This window comes from Canis lupus, chromosome 11, assembly GCF_003254725.2.
Source record: "Canis lupus dingo isolate Sandy chromosome 11, ASM325472v2, whole genome shotgun sequence".
Classification (NCBI taxonomy): Eukaryota; Metazoa; Chordata; class Mammalia; order Carnivora; family Canidae; genus Canis; species Canis lupus.
In genome coordinates this window covers 59,541,016-59,558,177 of record NC_064253.1, presented here as the reverse complement: position 1 = coordinate 59,558,177, position 17,162 = coordinate 59,541,016, and the positions used below count along the sequence as shown (strand labels likewise).

The window sequence follows — 17,162 nt, the reverse complement described above, 5'->3', positions numbered from 1 at the left end:
AAATTCTAACCGTCCTTCAATGCCCTGTTCAGAAGTCACCTCCTTTGTAATGTCTCCCTGAGTTCCTCAATATTCCATAAACATTCCTTCCTTTACATTCCCACATGTGGCTCGTATTGTTGCTCTCCCCAAATCCCTCTGAGTAGCAGACAGATCCTATGCTCCTGCATATATGCAGTCTGACAGCTCCATGCCTCAAGTGCTTGCCTCACTGACTCTCTGCCTTAGGGCATTCCAGTGCTTAGAGTGCAAGGAAGCCCAGAAGTGCTGGGGACTTAACATCCCTCAGGGATTATCCTCAAACAAGGAGAGAAGAGAGTGAGTGGGTAAAGACTCCAGCTTCCCTATCTGCTAGTCGAGTAATTTTGAAGTGCATTCCACACCTCCTCAGAGGCTCCCATTGGGATTAAGCATCAGTTGCTCATAGTGTCTGTTTATTAATGCACCATTTATAGATATCTTGCCCTTTTCTGTCTCCCTCTCTGCATTCTTTCACATGTGCTTTCTGCACTCGGCCTATAAATAACCTTTCCAACCCAAATACTTCAGGGGAATCTAAATTCAGACACCGTAGCATTTTGATTTTGAAGTCCTATGGTCTTATTGGTTTTTTTCTTTATATTATATTATTTATGAACATTTGCATCTATTACTAACTTGTGAGTTCCTCAATTTATATCCTAAAAATTCTATACTGCTAAACAGAGCTTTTGACCTTTAATCTAAAATATTAAGTTGCCTATATATTTGGTAAAGTTGACCTGGGTTTAGTTAATCAATGACTTGCATTCATTCAAATTTCAGATCCATTTTTTAACAACTGTATTTCTGTGCACTATTCTGTGCCTCAAATTTTTCATTAGTAAACTAGAGATAAAAACACCTAGGCTCATGGGACTGGGCACTATTCAGAGGATAAAAAAGAAAATGTACACAAAGGTCCTAACTTAGTGCCTAGATACTCATTCAGTATAGTCCTTTCCTGCCCTTTGCCTTTCTCTCTCTTGCCAAATTCAATATTTTAAAATAAAGGAATCGGTGTCTTGTAAGGCTGATTTTTGACCTAAGCGTATGTAATGCTAAACATAATGCATTAATTATAAATAAATAAATAAATAAATAAATAAATAAATAAATAAATAAATAAATTGAAACAGATATAACAGAATTTCAAGTCTCTTTAAAACATTAACGACTAAATCAGAGGTATTTTATCTGAGGGAGACGTAGAACCATAAACTGATACATGTTTCTGTATTTTTCTCTTGTTCCTTTCAATTCAATAAAGAAGTTGTCATCATGTATGGCAAGGTTCCATTTATCTCTTTAAAGTATCTGACATATATTGTAGAAATATACCGTCAATAAAATAATCGCTTTGACCAACTAGTTACCTAGGGCAGGTGTGTGAAAAAGAAATACTACATTACTTGTAGCAAGGGTTTGCCTATCAAAAATTTATTAATCATTAGATACTAATTTTTCCCCTATTCTATATTTTTAGATAGTGATTTGAGGACAGAGATCCAACTATTTTAAGAGTGGTGCCTTGTAAATTACAAGAAAATGTTACTAACTCAGTAATAACTACAGATAGCGAAATATTTTCATAATTTCAACTTAAGAAATATTTCCTGCACATGCAAAATCCTGTGCCAAATGTTTTATGAAAGTTTACAGAGGAGAGAAAGTATAGGGTGAAGATTTAGAGTGGTATGAGATACTATAGGATGGGGTCAAATTTGAGTGATAAAAGATATATAAACTCATTGCAACATAGGTTCAAAAGAGAAGGATAAGACTATTCCAGCAACCAGGAAACCTTCATGAGGAGATATTTTCTGAGATGAATTGGTCCTAAGGATTTTAGCATGCAGAAATGGAGCAAAGGGCACTTCTGAAATGTGGGCCAGCCTATACGAAGGTGTGGTCATGGGAAATAAAAAAAATATTTTCAAAAAAAGATCGTAGTCTTTCAGTTTGGCTCAAAAGTGAAATGTATTGAAATAGGTTGTAGTAAGCAGGAGTGAGAGAGGGGAGAGAGGCCACAAGGCGAAGGGTCATGAAGATGAGAGAGACAGAGATTTGCATATGGGACTGTAATGGGAATTTGTAAATGGGAATGTAAGTAACTGAAAATTCTGTCTTAACCCATTTAAATGGGAATTTGTAAATGGGAATGTAAGTAACTGAAAATTCTGTCTTAACCCATTTAAACAATAAGGAAAATGTATTATCTCACACAGTAGAAGACTACCCTGCTTCTGGAGACATACCTCAGGTTTGGTTGATTCAGTATCTCAATGATATAATCAAAGACCCACAGTTTTTTTCATCTTTCTCTTTTGCTGAAGCAAAGATGTCAGCTTTGTCCACTGCCAGCCACCCAAGATCACAAGTTGCCCACTGTGGTTCTGGGAACAAAATGCAGACAAGACATCAGCCAACAGAAGGATAAGAACTGTCTTTATAGGTGTATAGAAGCGTCTTTCAGAAATCACTTTCCCTGAAGCAGTTACCTCTCACATTTCACAGGCTGAAATTAGATCACATGCTCTTTCCTAAAGCAATTACTGATAAAAGGAATGGGATGTTCATGCTGGCTAAGATGATTCAATTTATATCACTGATTCATGTTGATGGAGTAGATGCAGTTTTTCTTCCAGAAGAAGAAGAAAGGCATGATGATTGCTGAGTAGGCAACCAACAGTCCCTGTGGAAGTTATGGTGATCATATATCCTGGTCTGCCTGTTGAGTTCTGGTCCATACCTGCTATCCCAATGTAATTAATAATACATTAATTCACTCTCAAAAGTGTTCCTGTTTGGACAATAAATTATATGGTCACTGCAGCTAAAATAGATCATTTTAGACGTTTAAAGATTTGGGTGTGAGAGCTATGACTTAGAGTGACTTATCAGTATATAATATGATTAAAAACAAAAAAAACATTTACAGGTAAAGACCAAGAGACTAGTTAGAAGATGACTAAAACAGATTTTTAAAAAGTCTAAACTAGTATAGTGGCAACAGGCATGGAAAGAAAGACGCAAAGAGTTCTTACAGAAGTAATAATTTAAAATTTGGCATCTGTTCATAACAGTAAGGGAGTAGAATAAAAGATGAAAGGCTTTAAATATTTAAATTTGCATTACTGAGAGAATATATTGTTCTAATGGAAACGGTAAGGCCAGAAAGACTTGTTTTGATAGGTAGAATGTGACGTTCGGTTTTGACATGTTGAATTTAGTTCTATTGGGGAAATTAGGTGAAAGTATAAGGAAGTATATTAGGGTTATCAACAGCTTCTGTGATAATTAGAAATACAATTTTTTGGTGGACTTTCATGGAGCCAAAACACAGAACTCCACAAAAATAAACAAGTAAGCAAAAAAATTTAATTCATCATTTACTCCGTAAATAATTAGCAAGTGTCAGGGACAGCTCTAAAAGTTGAGGAATTAGCAATAAACAAAACAGATCAAATCTTTGACCTCTTGGAGCTTATATTCTAATGGAGGGAATCATGATAAACACATAAATGTGGTATTATGACATATTTTGATAAAGATTATAAAAGAAAAATAAAAGTATTGGGGGTGGTCATGCAAGTCTTTTCCAATAAAGTGACATCTGAGTAAAGAGCTGAAGGAAATGAGCCCTGCAGATATCCAGGCAATGAATATTCTAGTCTGAGAGGACAGCAGGTGTAAAGGTTTTTATTGAAGTGTTCTTGAACTTGCAGGAATATCAGAAGGACCAGTGTGTCTGGAGCCTAGAGAATGAGGAAAGTAACAAGGAAAGCCAGTGGAAAGTAACAAGGTCAGCCAGCCAGCCAGAGGCCAGGTTCATAGGGCCTTATGGGTCCTGGTGATCACTTTGAATTTTGCACTGATTGAGGCAGAAAGTCATGAGGATTTTTGTTTTTGTTTTATTTATTTTTTAATTTGTTTTTATTGAAGTTCACACCCAGTGCTCATCCCCTTAGTGCCCCATGAGGATTTTTAATACTGATGAGTGGAGAATAGATTATTGTCAGGCAAGCAGGAGGTAGGGATACTAGTTATAAAGCAATTATAAAATTTTTGATAAGAAATTATAGAACTTTAAAGTCAGAAAGTAGCAGAGGAGATGGTGAGAAGTGGTCAGATCCAGAATGTATTTTGAAGATGGAGTCATAAAAGATTTGCTGATGGGTTAGGTATGGGGTGTCGAAGCAAGATAATAATAATAATATAGAAAAGCTCTAAGGTTTTGGCCAGAGACATGGGGAAGACTTTTGGAGGGGCATACATGAAAGAGAGTTGGTAAACCAAATATTTGGTTTCAGAATATTAAGTTTGAGGTGCTTACACTGGAGGAGGATGTTAGTAAGGTTGTTGGATAGATGGAATATGAGGTGCAGCAGAAAAGTTAGGGCTTGAGATAAAAACTTTGGAGTCATCAAGTAGATGGTATTTAAAATCATGGGATCCCTTGGAAAATGAATATAGATGAATAAGAAAAGAGGTCCATGAACTCATAGCTCTGGGGCACACCAATGTTCAAAGATCAGGAATACGTTTTTGCAAGGCAGGAGAAGATCTAAAAGAGCAATGTTCCAGAGTCAATGGTGTGATGATAAATGTTTAACAAACGGCCTTCTAAAATTAAAAGCCCTAATTTTTAATGCTTGCCAATTTCTGTGGTATAAGTACTTCTACCATAACCAACTTTATGCTATGTATCATTATTCAGCAATCGGCTTACAAAATTCCAAAAAATTAACAGCTGTATCTTGCAAAGCAAGCTCTAGTATACCACTGCCCACCTGAAAGGTACATAAGATTTTTAAAGGAAGAGGGACTAACAAGCTTCCAAATGCTGCTAATAGAATGAGCACGAAGAATATTAAGAAATGGTCACTAGATTGGCGACTTGGAAATCAACTGCTGAATTTGACCAATGAATATGATGAAAAAGTTGCGTTGAAGGGTGTTTTTATGATGAATAATGGGGAAGTGAGTAATGCTACTTAGTAAGATGGGCAGTTGATACCTAAAGTTTCTTTATGAGGAAGCAGTATTGAGAATGTGAAGTATTTAACTACCTAAAGGACCAAAAGGAGAACATTCCAGGAAGAGAAAGGCCCTATAGCAGGAATGACCTTAGTGGTTTCATGAATTGAGAAAAGGCCTATGTGTTACAAGTATAGGGGGTAAGGCTGGAAATGGCCAGAGGTGAGCTGGAGAGGTATAAAAGATCACAGTGTTCCTTGCAGGCTATCAAAAGCAATTTATATTCATTATAAATAATATGGAATTATGTAGAAGGGTTCTAAGCAGAGGAGTCTCACAATCTGATTGGGTCTTTACAAAATATTACTGTCCAATGTGTAACAAATACATTGAGAATTGGGGGGAAAATAGGAAAGTGTAGTGTCCCTGTGGGAGAATTGTTTTAGTTGCTCGGGTGGAAGGAAGATGATGGTGACATGGTGCCAGATAGTAGCAAGAAAGAAGGAAAAGAAGGGATAAATTTTCAAGGTATATAAATTATCTGTTGGTAACCAGAATGTAAAAGATAAACCAAAGGTGGCATTAAAAATGATATTACGATTTATGGCTTGGGCACTTGGGTAGGTGGTCATGCTATCTACTGAAATAGGAAAAATATAGAGAAAAATACCTGTTAAAAGGAAAAACTTGTATTTTATCATTTATATGTTAAATGCCTTCAGTTTAATGGGGTTCGGGATGAGGAAAGGTTTGGGCCACAGATATTACACTGGAGGGGTTGGCACATACATGATATTTAAAGTCATAGGAATGAATGAGATCACCCAGTGAAAGATAGAAGAGAGAAAAGAAGGTTGTAGACTGGAGGAAGACCAAAGACACTGAGGAGGATGCAGAGGGTGGACAAAATAAGTTAGAGCGAAGTAATACTGCAGATTTTATGAAAGAAGAGTAATTTGTGAGGGAATAGTCGGTCCCGTGGTTGGAGATCCAGTGAGAGAGGAAAGCATGAGGGTCACTGGAAACCTTGACAAGAATAATTTTAGAGAAATGGTGGGGGCAGAGGCTAAACAGTAGGGAACTGAAGAGTGAGCTGCTGGGAGAAGCAGCATAGACAGTTTGGGTTGACGACTCTTGAAGAAGTTGGCTCTGAAAGTGAGCAGAAAAATGGGGAGTGGGTAAAGAGGACATAAGGAAATATTGTTTAAATATATGTGATGATGGACAATCTTTACATGCTAGCAGGAATTATTCATGACAGAAGGAGAGACTGATAATGCAGAAGAGAGGGGGAATAATCAGGAAGCAAAATCCTCTAAAGGTGACTGGCCACAGGGCATGGGGTGAAGGAATGACTTCAGCTGGTGTGGGGAGCTTCTCCATTGCATCTGAAAGGTAGAAAAAGTAAGGGCAGGTCAGGCCCTTGGGTTGCTGACTTAGTGATAGGAAGAGGGGGTGCTTCCCATGTCATAGCTTCTGTTCTATCTGGGAGCTATGAGACCAGGTCAGCATAATAAAGTGGTGCTGGGCGGTGTACAAAGTAACAAAAAGGAACAATCTGAGTAAAGAACAGAAAAATAAGCTTCTTGGAGAAACAGGAACACTGCATGCTAGAAGTGAATATTTATTCAAGGCTGGTGATCAAGGTGTTCATGAATTTCAAGTGACACCAATTACATCCATTTCCCCAGTTGTGTGATTTCCTCAATAATTCTATTATGTTGTCATTAGAAACTGAAATTATGTCATGTGTGTACCTATCATAAAAAATGAAATTTATAATGTTTAAATGGGTAAAAGTTATTAGTGTCCTTTCAACCGGTACTTATTAAGTACCTGGTACATGTCAGGCACTAAAGATTCAAAGACAGAAGTCGTGGTCCCTGCTGTGAGAAACCCACAATGCAGTAGTGCCACAGGCATTTATGGAGTAACTGTGATCCACTCATGTTGGCAGGTGAGAACGTACTGGTGTAGGATTGTGTAAATACAGGTTTATACTGAGTACGTGAGGTCTTCAAGCTTAAAGCATTCATAACAACTCTCTGATAAAAAAAAAAAAGCAGTGTTACCTGATATTTCATCAATCATAAGATTACACGGACTATTATTTTGGATGTTCTATTCCCTTCCATACATGTAAATATTGGACATACTCGTCTAAAATAATTGTCAAAACAGTCTGATATCCTATATCCTACATGAGCCAGAATCTCTGAAGGTACCTTACATGTGTCCTGAAAATTTAAATACTAATTCTATGTTATATGTGCATATTCTGACTCAATAGTAAGTGCCAGATACTGTGCTAAGCAAGGACACACATTATCTCATTCTAGCATCAGATATACAATAAAAAATGTGGAAGTCATTCCTAACGTTTTTTTTCAGAGGAAACTGAGTCTAAGAGAAGTAGTAAACCAGGCTTTAAATCTAATCTGTCCACCTCAGTCTGCACTTTCACACCTCTTTAATTTGAATTGTGACACATATTTTTAGGAATTGTTTTAAATATTTAAATGTTCTACATTTAGATCCTTCCCCCCACCTCTTGCCTATTGCCAACCAAGGCAGACCATTTTTTTTGTGTTAAGATTTTTTTTTTAAGTAATCTTTACACCCAACATGGGGTTTGACCTCACAACCCTGAGATCAATAACTTCGTGCTCTACCAACTGAGCCAGCCAGGTGCCCCCAAGGAAGAACATTCTTGTACGTCTGACCATGTTCAGGATTTGGATATTTCTTTTTTTTTTAAGATTTTATTTATTTATAAGAGACACAGAGAGAGAGAGAAGAGGCAGAGACACAGGCAGAGGGAGAAGCAAGCTCCATGCAGGGAGCCTGATGTGGACTCAATCCCGGGGCTCCAAGGTCACGCCCTGGGCTGAAGGCGGTGCTAAACCGCTGAGCCACCCAGGGATCTCCAAGAGGGTGTCTCCCCAAAGTGGGGAGGGCTGGACATTTCTAATGCAAAAAAATAATGGTTTTTTTTTGGCTGTTTATCTCTGAATAAATTTCGACTGTGCTCTTCATCCTCATCAAAATGAGTTTATAGTGTGTCCTCCCTTAGAATTTCTGAGGGCAGATATCACATGTTAACATTTCATTTATCTCTATCTCCTAGTTCAGTTCCTGTCACATAATTAGAAATATCTGTTTATCTGAAGTTACGATGGGATGTGATACGACAGTGCGAATTTGATTGGTCATGGCTTAGACAGAGACCATGGTGACATCTGGAAGTTCTGACCAAAAGCCTCAGCGATACCTGGTGATTTGTGGAGAGGGATGCTGTGGACACAAGCATTGCTTCCAGGATATTCTAATGACAGTGCGTGTTAGAAAAATGGTGAGCTCAATGCATTTGGGGTCAGGTCTTTCTGAGGAGCAGGAGCCAAGAAAAGTAAGGCAGAGACTTGTCTGTTTTTGTATAGCCTGGTGGCTCCACCACTACTCATGGTAGTTCAAGAAGGAGAGAGAGACAGACACAGACACAGAGACATGGAGAGACTGAGGTTCACAGCCTGAGTCCTGCCACTGCCCAGGTCCATAACCTTTAGGAGGTAAGTTCTGCAAATTTCATATTCCTCACAGTGTGTTTTACTTCTAAGATTAATCTGAGATTTAAATAACAAAGTATTTATGTACCTTGTGAAAAAACCTGGACTTCGGCCCATTATGTAGAAAATGTTGGGTGATTCTCAATGGGGAAGCACTGGGAGCCTTTCTCCTAAGATCAGGAACAAGACAGGGATGTCCACTCTCACCACTGCTATTCAACATAGTACTGGAAGTCCTAGCCTCAGCAATCAGACAACAGAAAGACATTAAAGGCTCACATTGGCAAAGAAGAAGTCAAACTCTCCATCTTCGCCGATGACATGATACTCTACATAGAAAACCCAAAAGCCTCCACCCCAAGATTGCTAGAACTCATACAGCTATTTGGCAGTGTGGCAGGATACAAAATCAATGCCCAGAAGTCAGTGGCATTTCTATACACTAACAATGAGACTGAAGAAAGAGAAATTAAGGAGTCAATCCCATTTACAATTGCACCCAAAAGCATAAGATACCTAGGAATAAACCTAACCAAAGAGGTAAAGGATCCATACCCTAAAAACTATAGAACACTTCTGAAAGAAATTGAGGAAGACACAAAGAGATGGAAAAATATTCCATGCTCATGGATTGGCAGAATTAATATTGTGAAAATGTCAATGTTACCCAGGGCAATTTACACGTTTAATGCAATCCCTGTCAAAATACATGGACTTTCTTCAGAGAGTTAGAACAAATTATTTTAAGATTTGTGTGGAATCAGAAAAGACCCCGAATAGCCAGGGGAATTTTAAAAAAGAAAACCATATCTGGGGCATCACAATGCCAGATTTCAGGTTGTACTACAAAGCTGTGGTCATCAAGACAGTGTGGTACTGGCACAAAAACAGACACATAGATCAATGGAACAGAGTAGAGAACCCAGAAGTGGACCCTGAACTTTATGGGCAACTAATATTCGATAAAGGAGGAAAGACTATCCACTGGAAGAAAGACAGTCTCTTCAATAAATGGTGCTGGGAAAATTGGACATCCACATGCAGAAGAATGAAACTGGACCACTCTCTTGCACTATACACAAAGGTAAACTCAAATGGATGAAAGACCTAAATGTGAGACAAGATTCCATCAAAATCCTAGAGGAGAACACAGGCAACACCCTTTTTGAACTCGGCCACAGTAACTTCTTGCAAGATACATCCACGAAGGCAAAAGAAACAAAAGCAAAAATGAACTATTGGGACTTCATCAAGATAAGAAGCTTTTGTACAGCAAAGGACACAGTCAACGAAACTAAAAGACAACCTACAGAATGGGAGAAGATATTTGCAAATGACGTATCAGATAAAGGGCTAGTTTCCAAGATCTATAAAGAACTTATTAAACTCAACACCAAAGAAACAAACAATCCAATCATGAAATGGGCAAAAGACATGAAGAGAAATCTCACAGAGGAAGACATAGACATGGCCAACAAGCACATGAGAAAATGCTCTGCATCACTTGCCATCAGGGAAATACAAATCAAAACCACAATGAGATACCATCTCACACCAGTGAGAATGGGGAAAATTAACAAGGCAGGAAACAACAAATGTTGGAGAGGATGCGGAGAAAAGGGAACCCTCTTACACTGTTGGTGGGAATGTGAACTGGTGCAGCCACTCTGGAAAACTGTGTGGAGGTTCCTCAAAGAGTTAAAAATAGACCTGCCCTACGACCCAGCAATTGCACTGTTGGGGATTTACCCCAAAGATACAGATGCAATGAAACGCCGGGACACCTGCACCCCGATGTTTCTAGCAGCAATGTCCACAATAGCCAAACTGTGGAAGGAGCCTCGGTGTCCATCGAAAGATGAGTGGATAAAGAAGATGTGGTCTATGTATACAATGGAATATTCCTCAGCCATTAGAAACGACAAATACCCACCATTTGCTTTGACGTGGATGGAAGTGGAGGGTATTATGCTGAGTGAAATAAGTCAATTGGAGAAGGACAAACATTATATGGTCTCATTCATTTGGGGAATATAAATAATAGTGAAAGGGAATAGAAGGGAAGGGAGAAGAAATGTGTGGGAAATATCAGAAAGGGAGACAGAACATAAAGACTCCTAACTCTGGGAAACGAACTAGGGGTGGTGGAAGAGGAGGAGGGCGGGAGGTGGGGGGTGAATGGGTGACGGGCACTGAGGGGGGCACTTGACAGGATGAGCACTGGGTGTTATTCTGTATGCTGGCAAATTGAACACCAATAAAAAATAAATTTATTATTAAAAAAAAAAGAAAGAAAATGTTGGGTGATTGATTGATAGCTGTTGACATTGTGACATTTTTAGACCTGACCTCTTTGAAGCCAGGAGTTACACCATGTCTATCTTCATGGTCCTGCCGACAAAGCCAAGTCCAACTTAGAGAAGTGAATCAAGAAAAAAAGAATTAATAGGGGCACCTGGGTGGCTCAGCAGTTGAGCATCTGCCTTTGGCTCAGGTCATGATCCCGGGGTCCTGGGATCAAGTTCCTGGATTGGGCTCCCCGCAGGGAGCCTGCCTCTCCCTCTGCCTATGTCTGCCTCTGTCTTTGTGTCTCTTGTGCATACATAAATAAAATCTTTAAAAAAGAGAGAAAGAATTAATAAAAGTCATAGGATTTATTACTATAAAAGAGGAGCCTGGGTGGTACAATTGGTTAAGCGTCTGACTCTTGGTTTTAGCTCAGGTCATGATTCCAGGGTCATGGGCAGGTCTGCTGAGGACTCTTCACTGAACATGCACTTTCTCTCTCTCTCTCTCTCTCAAATAAAATAAATAAATATTTTTAGAAAAGTAATAGCAGGGGATCCCTGGGTGGTGCAGCGGTTTGGCGCCTGCCTTTGGCCCAGGGCGCGATCCTGGAGACCCGGGATCAAATCCCACGTTGGGCTCCCGGTGCATGGAGCCTGCTTCTCCCTCTGCCTGTGTCTGTGCCTCTCTCTCTCTCTCTCTCTCTCGCTCTCTGTGACTATCATAAATTAAAAAAAAAAAAAAAAAAAGAAAAGTAATAGCATTTTTCTATCTTCTGTCTTTCATCTCCCAAAGGCCACTGACCTTTAGGAAGCTGAGGTTAGGCATCAGCAAATTTTTCTAATCACCTACCGAAATCATTAAGACAAACTGCATAGGAAGGACAGTGAAACAACTACAATACTGACATTTGTATTTTTAATTATTAATCACATCCTTTATTTGAATTGACTCTTTTATTTACCACATGTCTAAGTGATAGTAAACATAATCACTCTCATTATAAACTAATTTGAAAGGTAATTTTCCAATTAATAAATATATACCAATATAAATTGTGTTTTTCTGATAAAATAATTATAATAGCTGCCAACAACTTTGGAAAGAAAACAAAGGCATTTGTTAGTGGCGACACCTAATGAAAAATTTGATGGGCTAAACAAGAAAAATTGACAGGCACAATTCCCCCCACAAGAACAATTTGTTACTGATGATGAAACTGAGAAATAACCAGAATGAAAGTTGTGAGATTCACAGTGAAAGCCCTCAGGGTAAAATTAATTTCTTTATAACACAGTTTAAAGGCACACAAAAGGAAATTGCTTGTGCCAGATGGGGTAGGAAAGGCATTGTGAATAAAAATGAGCATCTCTTTTCTGCTTACAAATATTTAAATTAAGATGATACCAGCATGTCTAGTTAATGGAATAACAGTATTGATGGTTGCACAACTTTTAAGGATTTTCTTGTTCTTTTTAAATGGACTTTGCCAACACACTGAAATACTTTAAGCAATATATTAAACCTGGCACTTATTATCAGAGCACATGCTCTTCTCTTTGAATTATGGTTGCAGGCGGAACAAGAAGAATGAGATGGATAAGGTGCTGGATTTAGAGTCAGAGAACCCAATGCAGCTCTTGTGCAGGCTCTGCTACCGAGTAGAAGGAAGGCAAGTCATAGACCTCCAAGGGACAGTTTCTTCATTAGTAAAATGAGGACAGGAGTACCTTCCCTTCCACCAACTAAGTTCCATGAGCACCAAATGAGACAGTTAATGAAGACAGTTTCAGTTAATTTCTTGAAACCCATAAAGCATATGTGTGTAACTTTGTGTATAAACTTTGATTTTGTGGCTTATTTTTCCTGGAAATGGTCTGGAAATTATCTCCAGTGTTGTCCTGTTTCTGATCTGAACTGTTGGTTCACAGCTGGTAGCTTTCTTCTTGTTATAATCTCATGCATTTTTATATATAACATTTTAAATCTAATTGAGGATTTATCTGATGGTGATCTCTCTCTGCTCTGAAACACCTATAATAGTTACTTAGTATTTCTTGTATGCCACCATTTATCTTTATATTCATATGTCCTCTCCATTTAGCTGTAACATAAACTCTTGAATATTAACACTACTACTAATAGCTTACACTTATTGTTCACTATATGCCAGGCACCGTGCTCAGCATTTTAAATAGATGACTCCACTTAACGAGAAGCAGAAAATGCATCCTGTTTTTCAGCGAGGTCACATCATACATCTGTGAATAAAATGTGAGTTAACATTTCACACTCATCAGCTCCCACTCTCCAAAAAAATGAGAGATTAAAAAGCTATAGAAAAAGCTAAACATTTTCCTTCCATTTCATTCAGTGAGCCTATGCCCCAGAATGAGAATAAGATGAGAGAGGTGAATATGTGCCCTCCCTAGCTGATGTCACTTCTCATACAGCTCTCATAGTGTGAGCATCTAGCTGTAGAAAGTATGATTATAATGTCTAAAGACGTTGGGAAAATAAGGACTATGAATGTAGTCTATATACTTTAGCTGGTACTAACCTAGGGAAAGTTTCAATGACAGAGCAAAAACTGGTTGTATTAGACTTCCTAAGTGAGGATGTGTCCATCTCCAATGTGGGAATTTCCAAGAAATTGTCTTTTAAAAAAAAATTTATTTATTCATCAGAGACACAGAGACAGAGGCAGAGACATAGGCATAGGAAGAAGCAGGCTCCCTACAGGAAGCCTGATGCAGGACTTGATCCCAGAACTCCAGGATCATGATGGAAGCCAAAGGCAGACACTCAACCACTGAGCCACCCAGGTGCCCCTCCAAGAAATTTTCAAGGTGAATTTGACTCTATGTAGTTTTGGTTATCAATGAAGTGAGAAGGAAGGGCATCAGCTAAAAGTGAGAAGGAGATAGGGCTTTGACATTTCGAGTGGAGAGGAGGGAAAAAATGTGAAATGGGAGAGAAAGAGAGTACATAAATTAGGGATATATTGTAGGGTTGTCCAGCAATGGTAAAAATCTGCTATGCATTTGTGGTTTTGAGTTTATAGTGTGACAAATGGTCTATGGCCATACCACCTTGAATGTGCCCAATCTTGTCTGACCTTGGAACCTAAGCAGGATCTGGCCTGGTTAGTACTAGGATGGGAAACTGCCTGGGAAGACCAGGTGCTGTAGGCTTTAAACCAAATAGTGTGACAAATAAACATGACTATGCTTTTTCTCCCCAGTACATTTAGCTGCTCAAGTACAGAGGAAGAAATAGGTAGAAGGTTGTGACTAGTAGGAGAAGGGGTTTTACCATGTAAACTCTTCAGAGATGGGATCCCTGGGTGGCGCAGCGGTTTGGCGCCTGCCTTTGGCCCAGGGCGCGATCCTGGAGACCCGGGATCGAATCCCACATCAGGCTCCCGGTGCATGGAGCCTGCTTCTCCCTCTGCCTGTGTCTCTGTCTCTCTCTCTCTCTCTGTGACTATCATAAATAAATAAAAAAATTAAAAAATATATATTAAAAAAAAAATAAAATAAACTCTTCAGAGAGAGTGGAGGAAAGAAAGGAAATGTGAGTATATGCAAGAGGATTATTTTAATGCTAAGCATGGAGTCTGAGCTGGATAAAAAGAAAGTGAGGACATGGATTGGGTGAATGAATAATGCAAAAAGTGGGAGGGTCAATATATTGAAAGTTCTGTTGTAGTCAAATAATCTTGGATTAACCATAAATTTGCTATGCTTGGTAGTTCTTTTTTCTTTCTCTATAAATAGTGCCATCTTCTTCCCATTCTCTGAAACAAGAATCCTAGGCCTAATAATACTCTATTTCCACATCTTACTTAACCCCTTCCACCTCATGGTATTCACTCAATAACCAAAAATTGTAGCTTCCATATTCTGATGTTTCATATCTATATTATCTAGAATACTCATAGCTTATCTCTTTGCCTTGTATAAGCCATTGCTGCCGTATCCCTTTCTATCACCTGCATTATTTCCAGGATGGCTTGGTAACAGGAAAAGTATGCCATGGTTTCCAACAGATTTTGGGATTAAGAGAACATAAAGCCCTTCATGATCTGGACTTTGTCTACCACTTCATCGCTATCACCTCATTCCCTCTCCCAACTATATTGCCACACACCCTTTAGTTGTTCCAGCCATACTTGCAGTTTCCACAATCAGTCCATAATTTGTTCTGTTTCGCTTTGGCTTTTTCGATGAAAATACATCTAAACAACTTCAGTCTCCAATAAATGTCTACTAGGATGAATTCCCTGCACAATACTTTTGAAACTTAGTTATTTGTTAATAATCTTCCATTTCAAAAGTTGACAAATGATTTTCTAGTCTCTTAAAATCGATTATAAGGATCCTGAGATAGGGATTGTATATTATATTTAATTTCCCATTCCCTATAGCACCTAATGTGGTTTTAAACACATAGGAGACACTATAAAATGCTTGTTGGAAAAAATATATAAATAATTGAATACATGAATAAATGAAAAAACTTCCTTTGAAGCAAACCTCTACTTTTATGATTTGTTAGTGATTATTTCCCTCTGATGACTGAGTTTAAAAATCTGAATTGTGGCTGAGCAGAAGAGCATTTTAAATATCTTGTGAAAACTGGTCAGAGTGGCTAAAATTAACAAGTCAGAAAACGACAGATGGGGGATCCCTGGGTGGCTCAGTGGTTTGGCGCCCACCTTTGGCCCAGGGTGTGATCCTGTAGTCCCGGGATTGAGTCCCACATTGGGCTCCCTGCATGGAGCCTGCTTCTCCCTCTGCCTGTGTCTCTGCCTCTCTCTCTCTCTCTCTCTCTCATGAATAAATAAATAAATCTTTAAAAAAAAAGCAGAAAAGGAAAGAAAACAACAGATGTTGGCAAGGATGCAGAGAAAGGAGAACCCTCTTAAACTGTTGGTGGAAATGCAAGCTGTTGCAGCCACTCTGGAAAACAGTATGGAGGTTCCTCAAAAAGTTGAAAATAGAGCTACCCTATGGCCCAGCAATTTCACTACTAGGTATTTACCCCAAAGATACAAGTGTAGTGATCCGAAGGTCTACCTGCATCCCAATGTTTATAGCGGCAATTCCACAATAGCCAAACTGTGGCAAGAACCCAAATGTCCATCGACAGATGAATAGATAAAGAAGATGTGGTATATATATATATATATATATAAATATGACTCAGCCATTGAAAAAAGAAATCTTGCCATTTGCAATTATGCAGATGGAACTAGAGGGTATTATTCTAAGTGAAATAAGTCAATCAGAGAAAGATAATTATCATATGATCTCACTGATATGTGGAATTGAACAAACAAAACAGAAGATCATAGGAGAAGGGAGGGAAAAATAAAGCAAGATGAAATCAGAGAAGGAGGAGACAACCATAAGAGACTCTTAATCATAGGAAACAAACAGGCTTGGTGGAGGGGAGAGGGGTAGGGGGATGGGGTAACTGGGTGATGGACATTAAGGAGGGCATGAGATATAATGAGCACTGGGTATTATATAAGATTGATGAATCACTGACCTCTACCTCTGAAACTAAAATACACTATGTGTTAATTAATTTAATTTACATATTTTAAAAAGTTAAAAATATATCTTGTGAGAGTGCATGATTTTTCACCATAAATATCCTTGACATAAAGTCTTTTTAAAACACTTGAAAAGCTAGAGATTTAGAAGCTCAGAGTCACTTCAAAAGTTTGGTGTTTTTGGATATTATTTCATCAATGCTGGAGAGCATGACTTTGTCAATTCATTCATAAAATGTTATTGAATACTAATAATAAACTAGACACGTGGGAAGTGCTGAAGATTACAATGGTTAGATTACAATGGTTACAACAAACACAGTCCGTGTTCCAATGAAATGTACAATCTTGTGGAGAAGACAAGTTTAATATGTAACTAATCACACAAATAAGTGCAAGTTGTAAATGCTATTACCCTATGAAGGAGGAACACGGTCCTATGTTTCATGACCAACTCATGAAAGAGTTGACTTTGGGTGGTTGTAGAGGGAGTGGTTCTTGAACAGAGATGCTCTTTGCCTCTCTGAAACCTCAGTTTCTTCATTTCTAGAGTGGAAATAAAACTTATGTTTAATTCTATAGATAACTGCTGTGAAGTTTCAATAAAATAATACCTAGGAAAGAAAGAGCTCTACAACTAAACATTATTATTTCCACTGGATTTATACCTCCTCCATATGTCACGTTTTCTTCTCTTCCAAAAAAGTGGAGGGCTATGTTGTAAGCAAAAGTTACAAAGCCTCAGAAAGGTT

General features: G+C 38.4%; 1 long non-coding RNA gene and 1 pseudogene across 1 annotated transcript in view; both read left to right on the top strand.

The window, feature by feature from the left end:
• LOC112650518 (uncharacterized) overlaps positions 1 to 17,162 on the top strand; it is a 28,513-nt gene that overhangs the window by 1,264 nt on the left and 10,087 nt on the right. Inside the window, exons 3-4 of the long non-coding RNA XR_003130251.3 lie at positions 8,126 to 8,350; positions 8,436 to 8,564. This is a non-coding gene — a long non-coding RNA (uncharacterized LOC112650518). The remainder of the gene's footprint in view (positions 1 to 8,125; positions 8,351 to 8,435; positions 8,565 to 17,162) is intronic.
• Positions 13,923 to 14,041, top strand: LOC112650595 (5S ribosomal RNA; annotated as a pseudogene).